This window comes from Leptonychotes weddellii, chromosome 6 (assembly GCF_054177405.1).
Source record: "Leptonychotes weddellii isolate Sample4059 chromosome 6, ASM5417740v2, whole genome shotgun sequence".
In the NCBI taxonomy this organism is placed as follows: Eukaryota; Metazoa; Chordata; class Mammalia; order Carnivora; family Phocidae; genus Leptonychotes; species Leptonychotes weddellii.
In genome coordinates this window covers 80550826-80566876 of record NC_138374.1, presented here as the reverse complement: position 1 = coordinate 80566876, position 16051 = coordinate 80550826, and the positions used below count along the sequence as shown (strand labels likewise).

The following is a 16051-nucleotide window of genomic DNA, read 5'->3' as shown; positions in this document are numbered from 1 at the left end:
AAGAATGAAGCGGGGGAAATCGGAGGGGTAGACGAACCATGAGAGACGATGGACTCTGAAAAACAAACAGGGTTCTAGAGGGGAGGGGGGTGGGAGGATGGGTTGGCCTGGTGGTGGGTATTGAGGAGGGCACATTCTGCATGGAGCACTGGGTGTTATGCACAAACAATGAATCATGGAACACTTCATCTAAAATTAATGATGTAATGTATGGGGATTAACATAAGAATAAAAAAAAAAAAAAGAAAGCAGCGTTTAGACTAACATATGACATCAATCCAGTGTCAATGTACAAAGGCTTCTGTGCTCCAATTCTATCCTATTCTTGAAAGATAAAGGCTCTTCCAAGGTAGAGGTTCAATATCAACTACTACACACTCAGGCCCAATTAAATTTCCAATTTATAATATACTTAGGTTTCCTGTCATTTTGCATTGATTTAATAAGGAATGAAATCCTCTCTTCTCTTGAATTATTTACGGAGCTTTGTTTCCTAAAAGTTTAGGTGTCCTTCCTCAAACCCCTCCACCCAGAAAAATTAAACCTTGACATACGAATTAACTGGGATTAGCAATCCATGAGCTCTGCAAAGAACTGATGCCAAGGAACTGGAGTCATGGGCAAGTTCATGTTTATTCTCAATAGTGGAATGAATGGACAGAATGAATGGAAGAAGTGGTCAGAAATTAGTAAATCAAAAGGAAAAACGCCAAAGTTAATTTATCACATAGAGACAAGGGAAATCAGTTAAAGTCTGTTATAGAGCAAACAAACAACAGAACTTACTTTCTTTGAAAGACATAAAATAAAATGATATATGAAATGGGCAAACTTAAGTGAACTTACTCTTAAAAAAAAATCATGTTCCTGGGAAAGCAAATAAATGGAAATAAGTCCTGGATTAGTCATCGAAATGTTCTTTCTTGTTCCAGATCCCAGTTAAAGAAGGATGTTTAAGAGGCAGAGTAATATAATGCACAGCACTGTGAGTCCCAGATTTGAGTTCCAGATCTAAAGACACAGAAAGAAATTTCAGGTCTAAAATGTACCTATAAGGGGAGCCTGGGTGGCTCAGTCGTTAAGCGTCTGCCTTCGGCTCAGGTCATGATCGCAGGGTCCTGGGATCAAGCCCCGCATCGGGATCCTTGCTCAGCGGGAAGCCTGCTTCTCCCTCTCCCACTCTCCCTGCTTGTGTTCCCTCTCTCGCTGTCTCTCTCTCTGTCAAATAAATAAAATCTTTAAAAAAAATTTTTTAATTATAAAATGTACCTATAAGCACATTTTCACAGATTACAGAAATAATTTTGATTTCCAACTTTAGTGACAACTAAAATTTGCTGTAGCTTGATTTTGAGAACTATAATGCTTTTTTTTGCTTTCTGGCCGATACAGAAAATATAGAAATCATAGAATAATATAGGGGAGAAAAACAGGGAATCTGATATACTATGACTTGAGAAAAGGAGTGTTTTTGTTGTATTTCCTATCAAAGGCAAGACCTAAATAATATATTTTGCATTATCTTTTTCTTAAGATTTTAATTATTTATTTGCCAGAGAGAGAGTGAGAACACAAGCAGGGAGAGCGGCAGGCAGAGAGAATCAGGCTCCCCACTAAGCAAGGAGCCCGATGCGGGACTCGATCCCAGGACCCTGTGATCATGACCTGAGCTGAGGGCAGACGCTTAACCAACTGAGCCACAAAGGCATCCCTATTTTGCATTATCTTAAAACTAGGAATTTAACATACTGTGACTTCTTCACCTACCGAAAATATCAGAATGATGTTATACATATCACTGAATTTATAACACACAATGATATGGGAAATATTATTAAAAGTGCTTAATGGCTGCATGTAACTTCTCTGTACTTTTACTTATAACTTATTTAACCACTTCCACATTGCTGAACTTTTCTTTCTTTGCTACTTAAAAAAAAAAAAAAAGTACAATTACAAATTTCACCAGACAAGGAACATTATGAGTAATTTTAGACTCTTAATAAATACTTCTAAATTTGCTTTGTCCCAGGGCGCCTGGGTGGCTCAGCTGGTGAAGCGTCTGCCTTCAGCTGAGGTCATGATCCCATCAAGGTCCTGGGATGGTCCTGCATTGGGCTCCCCTGCTCAGCAGGGGACCTGCTTCTCCCTCTCCCTCTGCCTCTCCCTCTGCCTCTCCCTCTTCCTCATGTTCTCGCTCACTCTGTTCTCTCCCTTTCTCAAATGAATAAATAAAAAATCTTAAACAAAATTTTGCTTTGTCCCAAAACATAAATCAATTTACACAACAGTAGTAATATGAGAGTGCCTGCCTTACTAAACTCTTACTAACATTTGAACATTAACAATTCTTATTAATTTCTGCCAAATGGCATCTTACTATTTGCCTTTCTTTGATTAGTAAGGTTAATTTTTTCCCCATATTTTATAGACTAACTGTACTTTTTCGTGGATTCTCTGTGTATTGTATGGTACACTCTGTTGTCTATTCATTCTTCCAAATGATCACTACATATCTGGGACAATGCCTCAAAACCATTTAGTTTGTAAAGGCCATCATGTTTACAATGCTTAGTTTTATCATCTGTGAGCACAGTATGCCTCTGCAATTAATCTCCTATATTGTTTAACGTTTGTAAATCTCTTTGTATTTTATTTGCTGTATTTGAAGTCTCTACATTCCTGCAAGACTTCTCAGCGCTTCTGTATGTAAAATATATGCTATTTTCCAAATCACTCTCTCATCTTTTATTTTTATAAATAGGAAAGTTTCTTTATTTTATTTTTTTAAGATTATTTATTTGAGAGAGAGAGAGCACGAGTAGGAGGGGTAGAGGAAGAAGGAGAGAGAATCTCAAGCTGAGCAGGGAACCTGATGTGGGGCTGGATCCACAACCCTGAGATCATGACATGAGCCAAAACCAAGAGGCGGACACTTAACTGACTGTTCCACCCAGGTGCCCCAGAAAATTTTCTATTATGACATAGGAATCACTATTTTAAAGTCATGAGTTCCTGAGTACAATCTGTTTGCTTTCTATTAGTTTTATCAGATTCTGTATTTTTATTTTCTAAAAAGTTTCTATTTCCACTTTGGTCCAAGAGTTAAAGTTTTTTAGTTCCCAAGCAATGGGTGGAGTTGAAACCTTTGATGCCTATCTCCACCCAAGAATAAATTTTGGTAAATGTTTCAAGGATAACTGAAGAAAAAAAAGTTATATATCCTTTATGAAAAATATAAAGTTGATTTCATTTAATGCTTTTTACCTGAAAATTTTACCTATTTACATGACACTGATATTGATATCCCTTTCTTTTAGTTTTTTTTTTAAATTTTTATTTGTTTATTTGAGAGAGAGAGAGCAAGAGGGGTGGGGGAGAGAGCAAGAGCAGGGGATGGGGCAGAGAGACAAGCTGACTCCCTGCTGAGCACAGAGCCTGACACAGGGCTCTACTCTACCCCAGGACCCCGAGATCATGACCTAAGCTGAAGTCAGATGTTTAACCTACTGAGCCACCCAGGTGTCCCTCTTTTAGTTTTAATTTGCCTGATTTGCCTTTGCCTATCATTTTACTTTAATCATACTTTTGTTTTTGGGTGGAGTGAGTGTTGTCACTTGTGAACACCTTATACTTGAGAGAGATCTATTCTAGGAGCTAAAGGAGCACCTTGCACAGAACGGAGTCTCAGCAATTATTAAATTGTTCGTTATAAAACATGTCTTTCTCCATCATACCTGCACCTGGTAAGTGCCTAATAAAGTGAAGAGAGATTTTCTCTGATAACTAAGCCAAGCTTCTCTGCTACTCTTAAAATTAGGAATACTATAATATTATAAATTAAAATATTATAATCCTTTCTAAGTTCATGGAAATATTTACAGACTGATGGGAGTGTGTGTTACATGAATATCTATCAATATTCACATGTCATCAAAAGTCTATCTAAATATATACATTTTATAAATTATAATTCAATTTAAAAATGGGCTTAGAGGGGTGCCTGGGTGGCTGAGACAGTTAAGCATCTGCCTTCGGCTCAGGTCATGATCCCAGGGTCCTGGGATCAAGTTCCACATCTGGCTCCCTGCTCAGCGGGGAGCCTGCTTCTCCCTCTGCCTGCCTCTCCCCCTACTTGTGCTCTCTTTCTCTTTCTCTGACAAATAAATAAATAAAATCTTAAAAAAAAGAATTTTTAAAAAATGGGCTTAGAGGAACAAAACATAAGTATAGCTCATGGAGTAGCTTGCCTCCATGAAGAAGAGATTATTGGTGATATAGACATAAACATTAATTATGTTCATAAAATTATATTTGTGTACAAAATACTATCTCATGGTATTTTGTGACAGGGGAACTATCCCTTTGTTGTATGAAAAATTAAAGTTAGGTTTCAAGATGATTTCTACATAAATTATGAAAATAAACTTTGGATTTTCCTAATGATATAGGAAATAAAACAAAACCAAACAAAAAGTATCCCTGAGAGTTTACCAGTCAAGTAGAATAACTGCTTTGGTCTTTGAGATTTGCCTTAACAATTACCCAAACAAACAAAGGTTACTTTTCATCTACAAGTAACCTTTACACTGTAGAGGTAACCTAACCTTTAAAACTCCCCCACCACCCAAGGATTAAAACACTTTAAATATTCCTTACTACTCAAGTTGAACCACACTTTCCATCACCAATCTGGAATTCATTTATGAAGGAACACAGGGCATTCCAGCACGAGCATTCACTCAATTTGTGGAAATAGAGTATCCTTCAGTCCCTTACAATTTTGCTCAACAACATTTGCGAGGGAAAGTTTCAAACATTTATTGGCAATACTCCTGGAAAATAGAGGGCAATTTACTGGCATGTGTGATTGTCAAGTGGGAGAATATGTCAATCACCCAATTACCAACTACTCATTGAGGAGGGCTTTTAAATACATTATAAATGAAACAAGTAAAATTAGCCATGATTCCAAATGTACTATACCACATAAAACACAGAATAGAAGCCTTTTTCAAAATATGTGATTTATTCCAAAGAGTTTCCTACGTTAAAGGCGTTCTCTGTGAAAAGCTATTTGTATTGACCCAAGTTCCTACACCTTCCAAGGTCCTTTTCAGAGTGGATACTTATTCAAAAGCAACTAGAAAAAGGAAAACAAGTCTTCCAGGCTGAGCTAAAGTTCCACAAAAGCACTAAGGAGTCATTTTTTATTCAGTTCCAGTACCCTCCTTTTCATTTCATGGCCTCCTCCAGGCCCCAACACAAGCCTCCTTACCAGGAACCCCAAGACAATTCTGATTTTGTATAGGACACTTTGGAGGTGCAAAACTGAAGATCAGTAAACAGAATCCGTCTCAATCAACCACACTGCTGAGGACCAGTGTATAAAGACAATTCCTACTTCCTGCCATTGCCCCAGATCCAAAAAGGGCACCACACTTCAGGGCCACATTTGCCTCTTCAGAGCCCTTGGCAGAGAGAGAAAACATCAAAATAACAGCAGTAACAACAGCACACCATTTAAAATTGAACTGATACTGTAAGGAGAAACAGTATTTTGTTCCTTAAAACAAAAATGACATAGACAATCTAACCATCAGCAGCAGGAAAACATTTTCAAAGCAACGAGAATAACACCTATATTTGCCTTTTGTCCTGGATACCAATAAATGCTGGCTCTTCCCTTGAGGTGTTGACATTAGCCAGTCTTCTTTTTTTTTTTTTTTTAAGATTTTATTTATTCATTTGACAGAGAGACAGCGAGAGAGAGAGCACAAGCTGGGGGAGCGGCAGGTAGAGGGAGAAGGAGAGGCAGACTCCCCGCTGAGCAAGGAGCCCAATGCAGGACTCGATCCCAGGACCCCGGGATCATGACCTGAGCCGAAGGCAGACACTTAACCGACTGAACCACTCTTGAGCTAAAAGAACCTGGGCACCCTGACATTAGCTACTCTTGAGCTAAAAGAACACATGTATAAGAGACACACATAATGCACGAATCCCCAAACTACACACTGTAACCAAATTGGTAGAAATAGATTTCTATTTTAATATAAAGTAAAAGGAAGAAAAGTCTTAAAATTTTTTAGGCTTGTGATTTGAATATTATAGGAACCACTGTGATTCACGGACCCCATGGTACAAAGATCTATGCTTATATCCATGACTTGGTCAAATATTATCATACCAGCAGATGCACCTATTTATGATGTTAAGAAGAAAGTGATTTAAACTTTCATATACTCTGCTAATGTGCTGTTCTCTTCAAATGAAAAGTGCAGGGGAATATTAAGGGCCACCTCTGGGTTATGAGCAGAATTTATAACTTCACTGCTTTCTTAAATTAGATCCCATTGCTCACAATCCTCACCTCATTTAAGACTTTGTAAATTTAAAATAACAGGAACAAAAATGATAACAATTCATCATTACAAAGGGCACAGTTGACCCACAGTTCCTGTGTCAACTGTCTAAATAAATTCTAGACTTATTACTGAAGAAATAAAAAGAATTCATAACCCCAACCACCAATGGCAGTCTCAAATGATCTTCCCAAACCTTGCTGAATTTTAACTGCCCACACACTACTCACCAAATGAAGGTAAAAGTAGCTAAATACCATTTATTACTAGTTGTGGGTACCATTACTCTATAATTTGAAAGGCATTCTTCCTTCTGAGTTTACCATCTTGAGTTTATCACTTCAGCACTGCCATTAAAAATTACTAAATACTGGGGCGCCTGGGTGGCTCAGCCATTAAGCGTCTGCCTTCAGCTCAGGTCATGATCCCAGGCTCCTGAGATCAAGCCCTGCATCAGGCTCCCTGCTCCGCAGGAAGCCTGCTTCTCCCTCTCCCATCCCCCCTGCTTGTGTTCTCTCTCTCCCTGTGTCACTCTCTGTCAAATAAATAAATAAAATCTAAAAAAAAATTACTAAATACTATACATGAAAATGCCAGGCTGGATGTTATACTGTGCAAGAAAAGTCTATTCACCCTACAGAAGAGCTCAAAAAGACAACATAAAATCAAGAGACCACACAGAAGAAGAATAAACATCTTCATGGCAGTAGAGCAACTGAATGGGCAAAGAATGAGCATGAAATTGTTGAAAAGTAGAATCTGAAAAGGCTGTGAGCCTCTTTCCAAGAAAAGCCTAGTCCACAAAATGTCTCAAACTGGTATCCAGTCCTCCTTGAAAATATGGAGAAAAAGAGACAGGAAAAACGTGGGGCCAGGAGGGGAGAGTGGATGATGATAAATGCACAGGAAGCTTGCTATTTCTAAGGACTTAGATAAAAATGGGGCAATTCAAAAATTGATCTCTCCAATGACATCAATCTCCTACAGGCAGATTTTCGAAACACTCAACCCAGCAACTCTCCCAGACCATCCTTATGCCAGACTTCAGGGAGAGAGCACCCTCTTGCTTTCTGCTTTCAAAAGGGGTGCTGCCTCCACTTAGTAATGTTTATAAAAACGGCAGCAGTTTCCCATTTGAATGTTAATTACTGTTGTGACACACAAGATAATTTAACCTGCTTCAGTAATTTATTCTTCCTTGTAATTAGATGTAGTAATTGGAAAATCTTCCAGAATGTAACAACACTTCCAAAGGTGAAATGGCAGGGAAAGGGAGCTTTCCCAGAGGATCTCCACTATAAATCTGGGGCTGGCTGTTCAACTGGCCATCACTTAGATGAACCGAGCCAGGGATCAGACATGGTCCTTCTGGAATCAAGTAGGGGACACCCATACCCTTTAAGAGCTGAATGAGTCAAGTGGAAGGCAAAGCCCCAGCAGACAATTTAGAGCTACACTGAGAAGAGTACGGATGACAAAACTTGAATGAATCCAGGAATGATACTACACAGTGCCATTTTAAACCCTCTACTCTGGGAGCTATTCACACACAGGTCAAAGACTCTGTAGAAAGAGTACAGGCCAAAAATACCACTGGGGTGTGATGGGTTCTACTCATATTACTTGATTTATGGAAGTGGTTCAGTGCTTGCCACATCATAAGTACGCATAAATATTTACTGAAACAAGCAAATGAGGGACTGGATAGTAAATGAACTGGTGCATGCAAGTCTTGGAAATAACTATAGCCAGCAAGTATTCAATACATAGAACATATCAGGTACCATGCTAAGCATTTTATATCTCTTTTCCTCCTCTTCCAATTTCCTTTCCATTGTACCCAAAGCCTTACCCCCATCTTTACCTAAAATCCTTTTTAAAAAACATTCTATGATGACTATTTCAATCATATACATCAATCTAGAGAACATCCCCATGCACCCATCTTCCAGATTCAGTCTTTCTTCATTTATACCCTGTATTAGTAGCCTTCCTATATTTTTTTAAGCAAATCCCAAACATAACATTTTATCTGACAATATTTAAAGGGCTCACATTTTTTTTTACAGGGCTCATTTCTGTAAATCTCAATGTAATAATTCCTTAAATTCATTAACAAGAATTCCTCAATATAATCAAATATTCAGGTACTGTCCCTTTCCCCCAACTGCATGATAATTTTTTACAGTTTGTATAAATTGGTATCCAAAAAAGGTGCAGACATTAGGATTAGTTGATATATATCTTAATCCTTTCAATTTATAGATTTCATCTTCCATCGTTTTTACTTCAATTGCTTTTCTTTTTTGGTTACTGTTAATAAAAAAAAAAAAGTAATTTGCCCTGTAGAGTTGCCTAGTCTAGATTTTTTTTTAAATTCTATCTATATGATTAATTTATTCTGTTTCTCTGTCTTCTGTACTTCTGATAATCAGCAGTCAGAAAAAGAGGCCAGACCAGATTACATGTTGAAATTTCAGCAAGAGTATTTCACAGGCTCTACACTTCACCAGGAGACATACAGTCTCAGCTGTCCTTCTATGATGGTGTTGGCAGCCAGTGATGCTCACTGCTTGGACCCAATGACTCACTGGGGTTGCAAAATAATGAAACCTGACCCTTCTGAATCCTTTCTCGTCTATTCACTGAGCTACTTCTCCAAAAACAGACTCTCTCTTCAATTACTTGGTTAATGTGAGGTACAAATTTGTAAGAGAAAGCAAGTTAAATACTTGATTCATTCCTTTTTGTTCACAGTTTTCCCCAAAATAAAGAGCAGATTCCCTAATATGATTTAAAAAAGAAATGGACCAAAGAGAATTTTATCTTTAACTAAAATTTCCTTAAGGGGACCATTCTGTGTCAGAAATACAAAACTGTCCAGTATCATAATATGTTTGGAGGTTGGGGTAAATAAAGACATCATGTACTTTAGAACTATCTGACTCATTAGGGCCTCTTCAGCAAGCAGACTTTTTCTTAATTTGAACATCCCCAAGTATGGAAGTTCTAATAAATAAAAAATCCTGTGTATTTATTTGAGAATCTTAAATATCTAACACCTTCCTCTCAAAGTCATGATGCAGATGCTTGCCTCCTGATTCTCGAACCCAGAAGGGCAGAAGAGTATGGGCAGCAATCAACAGAGTAGTTTCCAGCAAGAGATGCTTCCCTTTGCAAACACTCCGCAGAACTCACATAGGCACAGCATGTGATGTAAGGAGCCATAAAGAGATGTGATAGAAGTAACCAAATGCCATGTAGGAACATATTCTACTGTAGTATGTACATCACATGGGTTCCATTTTTCCCCCCTAGAGATAAACTGATCACTTAAGCTACAAAAATAAAAACAGAGACCCTGGTCTCTACTTTGTGGAGCTCAGAGACACGTGTCCTTGAAATTACATGTGGCTGTGATGTAAGAAATCTGTTTATAAAATTAATGAACAGCTCACATACCCTCCAGCCCCCAAGGCTGAGACTGCTCAGTAGGAGCAGTACAGCTGACATCCTATTTGCTGCATAAAGGACTCAGGAAATTCAAGGATAATAGGAATTCTATCATCTCATGAATGGCACTCTGGGTATCCAAAGATCCCCTCTACACACCAACACAGGAAATTGCAGAATCTCTGCTCCCCATGGGTATAGATGTTTTCTTAATTTGCATGATTTTATTTAGAAGAGACAGAATTCAAGTTACTGAATTATGAAACATGTGCACAGACCGGGATGGTCTGGTTTGGAATCCATTCCCCAATAAGAGTACGAGAGGATGAAGGACTCCTATCAGATACGGTATTACTTCTGCCACCCTGTGCCAAGCACCCACGGGCTACATGATAATGTATACTCCAGATACTCACACAGAGCCAAAGGCAGGAAAGTCAAACAGAGAGAGCTGAAAAACAGGATTCTAACACTAGCACATGGGTTTTCTGAATAAATAGCTTCACCGCCCTGCACCTTCATTTCCACGTTTTATAAAGTAGAGACAATTATCTTTGCTTATTCTCCAGGGGTATTTTGAATAACAAAAATAATCCTCTGAAATCTCCATAGAAAGCACAATTTCAACCTACTAACGAAGGAAATAGAAAGAGAAACCTGGACAAACTGTCTCAAAGCCTGCCCAATTAGTCCAACAGAAAAGAGAGATCTACTTCCGAGACCAGGAAATATCCACGATTGGCGGCCACTAACACTGTCCTTCTTGTGAACTCCTCCCTACCACTCCTTTGCACCCCCTTCATTCTCCGTTCTAGGGCCACCATGGCCTTCCCCCACTCCTCCTCCTGTCTCTTGCTCCTCTAGCTCTTCTCCCTCCCCTATGTCAGCCTCTCTCCCCTGCACAATTAAAGCTCCTTCCCATTGTCACCCACAGGACTGAGCTGCAGGGGACCTTAGAACTCTTCTGATCAAGATCCTGCATCATAAATGGAAAGGTGAGGCCTGAAGAGACAGAAGCCACAGGCTCAGGGACAGGTAGCCCATTATTTGCACATGGTCTTCATCGACACGTGACTCCAAGTAGAATGTTGTTGGGTGCTACACCACTCTGTGTCCTACCTGGGACTGTGCACCACTCTTACTCAAGAAATGGATCTAAAGAACCGCTAGATGCCTCTCAGTGTTCTCCTGCCATTATGAAGGGCTTCGAGTCATAATCAGAAAAAGAAGATAAAACGGACCACATGAACCAGATTCAAATCCCACATCTGGAACTTCCAAAGTTCCCAGGGAGGAGGAGGCAAGAGGCTGATTCCACAGGGACCCTATCCCAGTTACTCCACCCCACACCCCCCACCCCAGTGTTCAATATCCCAAAGGAATATCTTCCATGGGTCAAATCCAAATCCTTTGTAAAGTAAGAAAGAGCTCTGGATTCTTCAATGCGATACTAAAGCACAATCGACAACATGAGGTAGGAAAGGCTCTCCAAGGAAGCACCTAAGAGCAGGTAGGCATACTCAGCACAAAGAATACAAGGAACTTCTGTGAAGGGCCCAGTACTCAATTTCTCTAGTCTTACTCTTCAGCAGGTCAAGTAATCTTAGCCCCTTTAACTGTATCAATCTTTTCATGATACTTTTGGCTCTTGTTTAATCCTTCAAATTGTCCACATTCGCTTTTGAAAGAGTCTAGAACCAAGGGCAGATAGATGAAGTCCTTAATACAAGTGAAAAGCCATCAACCAAAGTATTAGAAACTCTTATACAAAGTCCAGGGCAATGAAGGAAACCTCCATACAAAAGAGGCAGTATTCCCAACAACAGTACTTTTTAGGTAGACTAACCTGTAAACTTACGGAATATCAGAAACTAAGGAGGAAACATCAAATACAGTCTACTGAACATCACCTAACTGGGACACTCACCATGTAGCTAAACAGAAGGCCTAAGAGATAAAAGCCAGAAACATCCAAGCTAAATCTTTTAAATATTAATCAAGTCAGGAAAAAGCAAGGGGGAGGGAATTAGGGTAAAGGCAAATTCCTTTTCCTACAAGGTAAAGAAAGAAAATTAAATGAAAATCCTGACTGAGTTCGTAAAATGTGGTCAGAAAAAAACAGTAGTTGGGTGTGTGCTCTTGGTAGAGGGTCTTGAAAATAATAAGGTGGCTGAACTGCGAGCACCAGGGATGTGAAGTACTAGCTCAAAAGATTATGAAAATTGAGATTTCCAAACTGAATTTGAAAAGGAGAAAGGTAAAAACAGGTCAGCTCGTCATGGGCAAGGAGGAACTTTCTATTATTTGGCTGGCTGTTTTAAATTAATATCCTGGAACATTAGCAGGTTAAAGAGCCTTAAGAAAATGACAGAGAGAGAGAAGCAAATGGAGTAGAAACAACAGTGTTTACGTCTTACTAACACAAAGGTATTATTAGAAGGATTTACAAGGTGCTAACATGACATACATCAAAGTCAAAAGGCTAGCTTTAATAAATGATGAGAAAATGCAGGTGGCACAGAAGTAAAGCCATAGGACTTGAAATAATTCCATTTATGCAGTTTTAAACCAAGTAAACTACCCCAGGATCCATGAAAGATCATGTTTTGTGATTCCCTAAGAGGCAGTATTCCCACTGCATCAAACCAGTGAAGGCAGGTGGAAAAACTAAGAGTGAGAAGAATATAAACCACCTGTCGTTTCTGAGATACTATTAGGCATGCTCAAAAAATCTTGAGACACACCTTGACCTAGAGAGGTCCCAGTCTTTAAATTCAAAGTGAAAGAAAAGCAAGTGCCCTTTTTTCTCCTCTTGGGAGATACATAGAGAAATCAGATCAGATGAGTAACAGTGGGTCAGTATCACTGACATCGTCTAGGTCATCAGGTCATCACACGCTTTGGCAGCATCGACTTCATCAAGACATGGCTGATGTCCTCAACACTCACCTGGCATCCTCTGGGGACAGCATTTCCTGTCATCCCCCAACCTGGACCTTAGATGTGTGATTTCTGCTTTTAACATCACATACCTTGTCAGAGACTAAAAGTTTCTGCCTCTACACAGTTCATATGTTGAAGCCCTAAATCCCAGTGTGGCTATACTTAGAGAAGGTGCCCCTAAGGAAATAATTAAGGTTAAATGAGGTCATAGTGGTGGGGCCCTGATCCAATAGGAATTAGTGTCCTTTTAAGAAGAGACACCAGATGCTCTCTCTCCCCACAAGTACACACGAAGGAAAAGCCATGTGAGGACGTATCAAGAAGGCAGCTGTCTGTAAGCCAGAAAGAGAGTTCTCACCAGAAATGAAATCAGCCAAAACCTTGGCCTTGGACTTCTAAGCCACAGAATTGTGAGAAAATAAATTTCTGTTGTTTAAGCCACCCGATCTGTGGTATTTTGTCATAGTGGCCTGAGCTTAGACACACATATTCCATCAGTGTTTAATAATGACTTCTCAAACAGAAGGAATAATGCTGTGTGAAGTGGGGGGCTTCAGAAATGGCTTTGACTGGGGCACCTGGGTGGCTCATTCTGTTGGGAGTCCGACTCTTGATTTTGGCTCAGGTCGTGATCTCATGGTCCTGAAATCAGGCCCTGCATTGGGCTCCGTGCTCAGTGCGGAGTCTGCTAAAGGTCCTCTCTCTCCCTCTGCCCTTTCCCCCCACCCTCCACCCCCGCTCTAAATAAATAAACGAATAAATAAATGGCTTTGACTATAATAATGGTTAAAAACTACACTGACCACAGTAACACCCCTAATTGTCTATCAGTACCTACAGGGTTATCAGCTGAGTTATTTTTACAGGTAAACACGTTTCTCCTTATTAAACAGCAGATTATAGAATGCTAACCTTTTCTTCACTACTAAAAACTGTCAATAGCAATTCAAGTACTACAACTCCATTTTGAGAAATATAAATGCCAAAACAAATTATCTTCTGTAATGCTAACTTATGTTCACATAAATGCATGCTAAAAATACTACAAAAAACTTCTGTTGCAATTATTTTATATAAGTAAGATAATTAATTGATTTTATGTCAATTCACTTTGGTAATAATAAACTTAGTCACTATATTGTACATCTGAAACTAATATAACACTGTATGTTAACTAACTGGAATTAAGAAGTTTTTTAAAGGTTTAAAAAAATCAATAAGCTTAGGACAGTGCACTTTGGGCTTATAGAATACCAAATCATAGACCATGGGATCACAAATTCAGAGAATGACAGACTACAGACTAGAGATAATTTAGGTCAATTAGTTTTTCTTTAAATGAGGAAACCAGAGCTCAGTGATATGAGCAATACAGAGATCCCTTAATTACCAGAATTGTGTTTTTCTACTGGTTTGCTAAAGAATAATTTTAGAAAAGTTAAAGCTAAAATCATAAATCTCAAAAATAAAAAGGTATAAAAGTTTTTGTTAAACTCATTAATTAGGGAACCAGTGAGATGTTATAACCTATTCAAAGGAGAATCCAAAGGGCAAACAAATATACAAGCATCAGGAATGCTAGAAAGAGGCAAAACTGACAAAGCTGGTCAGTATACATAAGGCAATCATCTATTGCATTCTCCCATCATAATTAGCTTTCCATGGACAAAATAATTTGCTTTACTACCTGATTTCTACAATAGAAAGAGTTATAAAACTGCTCAAAGATGATGAAAGGCAGAGAGAACCTGGTTGGTTGAGCTAGACAGAACACCCACTGATTTTTTTTTCACAATTTCAAAGTCTTCCACAATTTCCCCTCCCAGTCTCTCACCATATATAAATACTATAAAACTACAAAACAGCATGATCAATATTCCAAGAGATGGAATTCAGAATCCTTGTTTAGTTGCTTAGTCAGGAAGAGGTCCAAGTTCACTTCACATCAACACAGAAACTTAGAGACAATGAAATCTCTACCATGTTGGGAGAGCACAGTCAATACTGTAACTCCTTCCCCCCAGATGACTCCTCATCATACAAAAATGCCACGAGGGTGACTGATTCGCAACCAATTCCTTAACCCAGGTGGGTGCAAAGCCTGTGTTTAAACTTGGGTCTTCTGACTCCACATCCCATATCCTTTCCACAACATCACTGGTCTAGTTAGCCCATGAGAGAATGTCTCTAACGACCCTTAAAGTCTATGAAAAAAAGGTCTACAAGAATAATTTTTCATTGTTCTTCAGATAAAATATAAAATGAGAAAAGACAAGAGAAAAAATAATCTGCTGCATAAACATGCAAAGAATGTATAATATGATAACTAGCTGATATGTTGATCAAATGAGCCCAGTTGCACAGCTCTGATCAGAGAATCTTAAGAGAGGAGTAAACAGGGTGAAGAGCAGAAAAGGTGTAAGGTGAGGGCTCAAAAGCACAATGAGGAACAAGAAGGTCTTGTTCTCATGTATTCTGTGTAGGCAAGGAATCACAGCATGAACACACAACAGAATGGGAATCAAGGACTAAATTAGATATAAGATCATTGTAGACAACATTCAGAAAACCAAAAATAACATAAGTAGCTGAAGTGATTTTTCAATACCTCAACTGTGAAAAAAACAAAGATCTCAAAATCATAAGCTTTGAAACTTTTATTTTTTTTTAAAGATTTTATTTATTTATTTCTGGGGCACCCGGGTGGCTCAGGCTTTGGGCGTCTGCTTTCGGCTCAGGTCATGATCCCAGTGTCCTGGATGGAGCCCCGCATCAGGCTCCCTGCTCCGCGGGAAGCCTGCTTCTCCCTCTCCCACTCCCCCTGCTTGTGTTCCCTCTCTTGCTGTGACTCTGTCAAATAAATAAATAAAATCTTTAAAAAAGAAAAGAAGATTTTATTTATTTCAGACACAAAGAGAGAAAGAGAGAGAGAGCACACAAGCAGCGGGGACGGGCAGAGGGAGAGAGAGAAGCAGGCTCCCTCCTGATCAGGGAGCCCTATGTGGGGCTCGATCTCAGGACCCTGGGATCATGACCTGAGCCAAAAGCAGACACTTAACTGACAGAGCCACCTAGACTCCCCAGCTTTGAAACTTTTAAATATTTTAATTAAAATGTTTCTGAATTCAGTTCATTCTTAAATAAGATTGAAGCTCTAAAGGGACCACCAAATTTCCATCTTTCTTAAGAAATAAACATGCTTTTACTCACTGGTTAAGTAGAAAATTATGAGTTAAATCAAGCAAGCAAGGAAACAAACAAAACACAGTAATGGAACACATTCCTTTGGG

General features: G+C 39.0%; 1 protein-coding gene across 2 annotated transcripts in view; it reads right to left on the bottom strand.

The window, feature by feature from the left end:
- Positions 1–16051, bottom strand: part of SMYD3 (SET and MYND domain containing 3) — a 647362-nt gene that overhangs the window by 336668 nt on the left and 294643 nt on the right. The gene's annotated exons all lie outside the window — the stretch shown is intronic.